A 7,839-nucleotide genomic window follows, 5' to 3' on the forward strand; every position below is an offset into this window, starting at 1 on the left:
ATTTTCCATTATTATACAAAGTGGAGCAAAGAATTTGCATCAAATTTTGTGTGAAAAATGAAATCAAGTGCTGCAAAACACTTGATGTGTTGAGTGGTAAACCGTGAAAGTGCTCAAAAAAATAAATAAATAAAAAAAATTAAAAAAAAAAAAAAAAGTTTACAAGTGGTACAAGCTCTTCCGAGATGGCCAAGAAGGCGCCAATGACGAACCTCGCGCCCCAGCACATCAACAACTGATTATGACATTGAAGCTGTGAAGAAAGTGGTTTTGGTTGCTGAGGATGTTGACATGTCGGTCGGCTCGTGTGATGTAATTTTTTTCACATGTTTAAGGCATGAGACAGGTGTCAAGGAAGTTTGATCGAAAACTTCTCAATTTTTATCAGAAGAACCGTCACATGAGCATCGCTCAGGAGCAATGACGTCAATGATGGTCCAGATTAGCTCAAAAGGGTGATAACTGGTAACAAAATGTGGGTTTACGGTTATGACATTGAAATCTAAGCCTAATCGTTCCAATGGAAGCATTTCAGAGGGCCAAGACCATCAAAAGCACGCGAAGTTCGATCAATCGGCGTAACTCCCCCCTCCCCCCCCCCCCCCCCCCCCAATTGTCGTGGCATAGTGTATCACGAATTTTTGCCTCAAGATCGTCTAGTCAATAAGGAGTAGTACCTTGACCTTATGTGCCGTTTGCGAGAAGCAATATGCAAAAATCATCCGGAATTGTGGAAAAACAATTCATGGCTTTTGCATCATAATAACGCACCTCCTCATTCATCATTGCTTGTGACAGATGTTTTGGCCAAAAACAACATGACAATCATGTCTCAGCCACCATATTGACCGAAAATCTGCCCCTGCGACTTTTTCCTGTTCCCAAAACTGAAGAGACCTATGAAAGGGCGAATTTTCAACGATTGAGGAAATAAAAACTGCATCTCTGGAAGTACTCAAGGCTGTACCAAAAAGAGCTTATGAGAAGTGCTCCAAGGGTTGGAAGAAGCATTGGCACAAGTGTATTGTATCTGAGGGGTGATTACTTTGAAGGAGACAACATAAATATTGATGAATCAATATTTTTTTGTAAAAATATAAAGTCACCTTACTTTTTGAACACACTTCATATAATGCAAAAATATCGTGTAAGACTGTACTTAGTACTGCTTCAAAATGTATCACATGCAACAATTTTTAAGCTGTTCAGTATATCATCCTGTTTATAAAATGTAACCCATACAATCAAACCTTCAATTCATTTCTCTTTTATTTATTCATTTGTCAACAATGTCTTGTATGGAGTAATGTATAAAAGCACAGTTATTGCAGTGATAACAATGGAAATTCCTGGAAACACTCACCTATAGCAGACTGGCAGGTGGTGCATAGAAACATGCAACAGAAAGCTAACTGTATTCACACTAGCTTTCTGCAGCGAGTAAAATGCATACATCTTTAAAAAGTAGCAACAATCTACTCTCCATCTGAGTTAATAGTATGATGTATTCTTGCAGCAGCTTTGTCTGTTTTGAGGGAGAATATCTTTAAGGTGCCCTTCAAAATACAGCAATGGCACTTTTTATAAAGAGGACCTGAATATATGGCTCAGTGGCACAGATGATTCTCAAGGCAACAGAATGCACTGTCATGCAGATTTCCTCTACTGCAGCCATAAAACATGGCCTTTCCCAGCAATATGTCACATTGATTTACTGAGTTTGATTATGTTCATGTTACTCACAAGAGAGTTACATCAGTATGGAGTCCTTTGAGTATTCATTTCATATATTTATTAGATATTAACAGCTGCTCTTCGGCAAGCAGAGCAAGGAACTGTCAATGTTTGAAGGCGTATACACCAATCAGCAAGGACATTACAACCATCTACATAGTAACCAGTACGTCCATCTTTGGCACAGATAACAGCAGCAACACTTTGTGGCATGGAAGCAATGAATGAGGCCTTAGGTTCACATCCCAGATGTGTTCAATTGGGCTCAGATCTGGCGAGTCAGGGGACCAGCCCATCAATTGGAACTCACCACTGTGTCCTTCAAACTGCTCCATCCCACACCTGGCCTTTGACATGGCACGTTATCTTGTTGAAAAATGCCACTGCTGTAAGAAAACGTGATAGTCATGAAGGGGTGTACAAGGTCTGCAACCAGTGTACAATATTCTTTGGCTGTCATGATACCTTGCACAAGCTACACTGGACCCATGGATGCTCATGTGAGTGTTCCCCAGAGCATAAGGGAGCCACCACCAGCATATCTCCATCCTACAGTACAGGTGTCATGGAGCTGTCCCCTGAAAGACAACAGTTTTCTGCCCTCCCATCAGCATGGTGAAGAATATGTCAGGATTCATCAAACCAAGTAACACTGCCACTGCACCAAGTCCAGTGCTGATGGTCACATACCCACGTCAGACATAGTTCTGATGTCATGGTGTTAACATTGGCACATGTGCAGGCCCGTCATTAGGAGAGTTCAGTACAAGTGTGTTCAGACACACTTGTACTCTGCCTAGCATTAAAGTCTGATCGTAGTTCCCCACAGTTTGCCGCCTGCCTGTTTTGTCAGTCTGCCCAGCCTATGACATCCAACATCTGTAATGAGGGTTGGCCGCCCAACCCTATGGTATCTGGACGTGGTTTCAGCATTTGTTGAAGACACTCACCACAGCAATCCTCCAACACTCGACAAGTCATGCAGTTTCCAAAATGCTCATGCCAAGCCTCCAGGCCATTACAATCTGCCCTCAGACCCAGAGAGATTGTGCGCCTTCCCCATTCTGCACTCTGGTCAGCATGCTCACTGATAACTAGCAGTTGTTCCTTGCCAGATGCTGCTGCTATCACCTGGACAGGTGTCAGGTGACAACAGTCATAATGTTCTGGTTGATCAGTGTACATTTTCAAACACTCACATTGGAGGTACACTGTGATTGGTATAATTTGGTAATAGAATCAGTAACTACAAAGAAGACCATCATATGCTTTGCTATATTCCCATATTGTGACAAGTGCCAACTAATCATCCCACGACACATGAATTTACCTGTCAAGAACAATTCCTGATCTGTAATTGGACAAGGAAAAAGTTAGACGTGATTATCAGTACATTACTGATGTTGTATCAGTATACCCAAGTTGCATTGGTACCTGGCTGGACATATTTCTTGCAGCAAAACATAATATTTGCACATGCATTCCAAACATCTTCGGTTTATGTACAGTTAACAAAACAAAACTTAGCATTTCTTGATAAGCTGTGGTACCTTTGGTTGTGTACTGCTTGCACTCGCAGTTAGGCAACACAAGTGAGTAATGGTGGCAGAGCTACATGTAAAATACATCATTTCCTTCTTATTGTGATGATTGTACTTTTAGACCTTTTCGATTTTCTGTCATTGCATGTAGTTACCACATATAGTTTCGTACATACAACGCTTTCACCTGTATGAAACACGGAGATGCTTCTGCCTCAAATAATCAAATAAGAGTTAATCTGTATACTTAATAGGTAGCCATGTGGCGGTACTTGAGGCTCTATATTTTCACTGAGGCAAGTAGAGTTCTTGTCCTCTTCCCCCCTCCCCTTTCCCCTTTTATTTTGTTTACATTGTATTGTTTGCTGACGTATTTTTAGCATAACATGAACATAGTTGAGGTATGCCAGTCATGACAGACTGCACTACAGATAGGTATACAACAAGTCATTTGCTGCCAATATGTGTCAATGTAAGAAGGCCATGGGAGATAGCATCCTGGCAATTTCCCAGTAAGAAGAAAGTAGCTGCCAGGTGTGGCATTTACTACCATTGTGCACAAAAGAAGATCAAGCAACGATGCGAGAGAGTTATTGGCTGGCTTCAAGGTTGGGCTTAGGTAAAGTGTCAAAGCCTGAGCGAGAGAATGTGTTACTTAACACATGTATGGAACGTTGGTTTTTAAATGCTGTCTAATTCAATAATAAGACCAATTTACCTAGGTGCTCACAGACTCTTCACAACCGCTTACAGATTGTTAATCAAGAGGCACACTCTGATGATTACAAACTTTATAGGCCCTGCTTTCTCTGAACTGAATGTAGACCTTGACTGGCACCAAATCACCTTTTTAGATGACTCAGTATTTAGCTCAGTGAATGAGAGTCCAGTGGTGGTCTACAGGCCACAGGGAGTACATTTACTTGTTGACCACAGTCTCAGGGGGGTGGATGACATCAGATGGAGCAGGGGTAGTTCATTGAATTTATGGTCTTCTTGCTGTGGATCAGTATGTACTAGTCATGAAGCATACTATGGTGCTGAGTGTGAGACTATGGTATCCACTCACAGGTTCACACACATCGAATTGTTCAGCAATGGTTTTCACAACAAGTTGTTTGAGTGACGGACTTGACTCCCATTGAGAATTTGGTACAATGGCTGACTGTAAGACCTAGTGTTGGATATATGGGAGAGTCTCGTGGACGATGAGACATTTTCCAGAGTCTTCATGGCTCATTGGAGGATAAAGGTAATTGGTCACATCTCTGTCGTGAAACTTCCCTCATCTCACATTACTCCATTTTCTGTTTCAATATTTGATACAAGTGTATGTTTATTACTTTTAAATCTATATAAAATCATTTTACTTTAAATTTTATTTATTAAATTCTTGCTACTTAACACTGAATGCCAGCAAATTTGAAAAAGCACAAACAAGTCAATTTGAATGGAAATAGAAATTGTGTCCTAATATGAGACAGTCAGGGAAAATGCTTAATATTGACCATTGTAAGAACAGGTAAACCATAAAATTATAATATCCTCTTGCTCTTACTTGCTGCCTTACCAACATTTTCTTTGTTTATTGTGCAGAAGTAGTGCAATCAGGACATATAAAATTTCTTTTCCAGGTAACATTCTTCGGGAGTCCAAGGATAGAATTCCATGCACTATGCCCATTTCTCTATGTTAGTCTTCAGAGAAACAACCCTTGCAGAATATGCATTAAGTGTCTTATTCAGATTGCACATCTGATGCACTGTCCTGAAATTATCAGGCTTTGAATGACTGGAAGAGTGTTTCCTGTGTTTTTTCTCATTTTCTTTTTTGAAGTCAAAACTTTCTCTCTCTTTCCTTTCTTAGAGTTGTTTCTAAAGTTCCCTGTATGGAAATGCTGTTAATTACTTAACGTATCCAGAATGTGCTGATTTATCACGAGTTGGTGGCACTTGTGACTTTCTGATTGTGAGGGTTGACCAGATACCATTTGGACTCTCATTTACTTTGGTGTTTGCAGCCTGCATGTTAAGCTCCTAGTACATTGCAAAGTCACTGTCTTCAAGTATATGCCTGTTACATGGGGAAAGTCCCATTTTGCAGAGGCCTTTTTAGCATTTTCCATGGTTACTGCTATCAAGTAGGCTGCTCCAAATAATCTTGTAATCTTAAATGGAGCTATTACTTGACCTGGGTTATTTGTCCATCAAATTTCTATTTCTTGTAGATAATGCATCTTAAATCATCTCATGAATTCCACGCAAGAAAGAGGCTGCATTTTATGTGTGGAATAAGGTGATAAACAGATCATGTGGACATAGTTTTGTCTTTCTGTATCCATTATAAAAATGTGGTACGATGCCCATCAAGTGTTAGCACATCAGGATAACCACTAGAGGGCCTCACAAAATTATCAAAGCACTTAGCAAAAAAATATGAACCTGAATCCAGCTTCTAGGGTAGTGAGCTGAAGTCATCCTAATACGGAAGAGTGTGTTCTAATATGCAATGTCTCGTGTATTAGAATGTCCAATATATTGGATATTAGGAATAAGCCATCTTGCACTAGAATGTTAGACTCATAGTTACACTGTTTGGTTTGAAGAACAGTTTATTATAGTGGCTAAAAGAGTACTTTGTGATGAGTACAGTCCTATGAATATTGTTGCAACAACTGTCAACTTCATATGTAAAAGCGCTACCAGTACATATACTCAAAAAGCTTGAAATTCAATACTTTTAAAATAAAGGATTATTGACAATGTCCAGCTCTGTACTTGTCCTATTGTTGCTGCTTTGCACCTCAGGCACTACGAGCACTAAGTTCTGATACTTCCCAACGAGCTGAGTACTTACATTAGTCAGACTGTAGCTGTCTCACATTGGGAACTCTCCCATCAATAGGCAATCCTCTGTATTCAAAATCATTTTCAGTAATGATACTCTCTTATTGGTAAATTAAAAACTATGTCAAATCTGAACATAGTCATTTCCTCAAATTAAATTCTAATTCCAGTAAGTCAAAGGATACCGATAGTACATTCCACCATCTGGCATCTATAGTTTCTTACCTGCAGACCACCAAAGTTAGTGAGTGCCATTTTTCTTGAAAAGTTGGGGAGAAATAAACCTTTGTTGGAAAGTCATATTCTACTCTTGTCTTGGGCCAGTTGGAAGATTGTGCAATTTTATACCTGCTTCTCTCTTTTGGGTCATTATACACAACCAACTGGATGTTTTAAAATAGTCTAACAGAATTTATTTGATTTCATCTCAATGATTTTTTCTGCTGCATTTGTGAATACTTTTATGGCCACACACCAAACTTTCTCCTTGGCAACTCAGTTTGTATCTGATTGTGTTCAAAATTGAGAGTGATAGTTAATTTTAGTGTTCATAAATAAGAAGCAAAATAACTGCTGTTGAGCTTGGTTTTTACATTTGAGTGTATAATCTGAAAAAAGTATACCATTACCAGTTTCATTCATGCCACAGAATCAAATTGTTCAAATACAAGCTTTGTAAAAGATAAAATTTTGCTAGACATCTGACTGATCTAAAATCACTTTCTCCTCAAAATAATAATGTATTTTCACTCCTATAAAATGGCTGCCCTTAAAATAACTTGGGTGAAATTTGTTTAAAATTTTGTGATAGTTTTCATTAGCTCATACTGCAATAGTTTTCTTACAGCCTACAAGTAATATGCACTATTGCTGTACTCATCATGACAAGAGAAGCTAACGCAGAAAGGCCGTTGGCACCTACCATGACAGGGACGCAAAAAATTGGCCAGGTTGTGGGATCAAACTCTGATTCAGTGAGTTGACAACCTGGTACTGTGCCCATACCTCAGTTGCCCAGTGACAATAACCCCACTTTTGAACTGCATCTAGTCCTGTCAGTCTAATCACTACTAATTTCACAATCTCATTAGGGGAAAGTTGTACAAAATGGGGACGCTAACAGTTTTTTTAAATATAAAAACATTATTAACAAATATATCACATTCCCTCTTGATCTATTAAGTAGTTACACTATTTAAGTTATTATTTTCATTGCAATTTGTGGAATTTGAGTTTTAATATAACATGTATAACAACAATTTCAAAATATGTCAAATGTCACCATTTTATGCAACTAGTCGGGTAAAACATAAGAAACAATGTAAAAATTTTCATTTTCCCAAAAGCTGCCATTTTATTGACAAAAAAATGTGTGTCAGGCCTTGAATGACCCATTTGAAAAAGAAAAAAGTAGAATATGTTTTTATGAAGCATTACCAAGTCCACAATCAGTCACACACAAAGGTTTCATCTTCTTCGCCTACATTTGAGCATGCTTCATGAGCCCAGCCACTACATCCGGAACACTGGAGCCACCCTTCCTTCCCTTTGGAATGTATGTAAAGTTCATTGCAGAAAATACATGCAACATCACTTTCTTCATCATCCGATGATGACGTTATTTCTTCTTCTAATTTTCTCTTCTTTCCTTTAGAAGGTTTTGCTTTTTCATTAATTGTGGGCTTAGTATTTTTTTTTCTTTGATACTGTTGTTCTTA

This window comes from Schistocerca americana, chromosome 2, assembly GCF_021461395.2.
Source record: "Schistocerca americana isolate TAMUIC-IGC-003095 chromosome 2, iqSchAmer2.1, whole genome shotgun sequence".
NCBI lineage: Eukaryota > Metazoa > Arthropoda > Insecta > Orthoptera > Acrididae > Schistocerca > Schistocerca americana.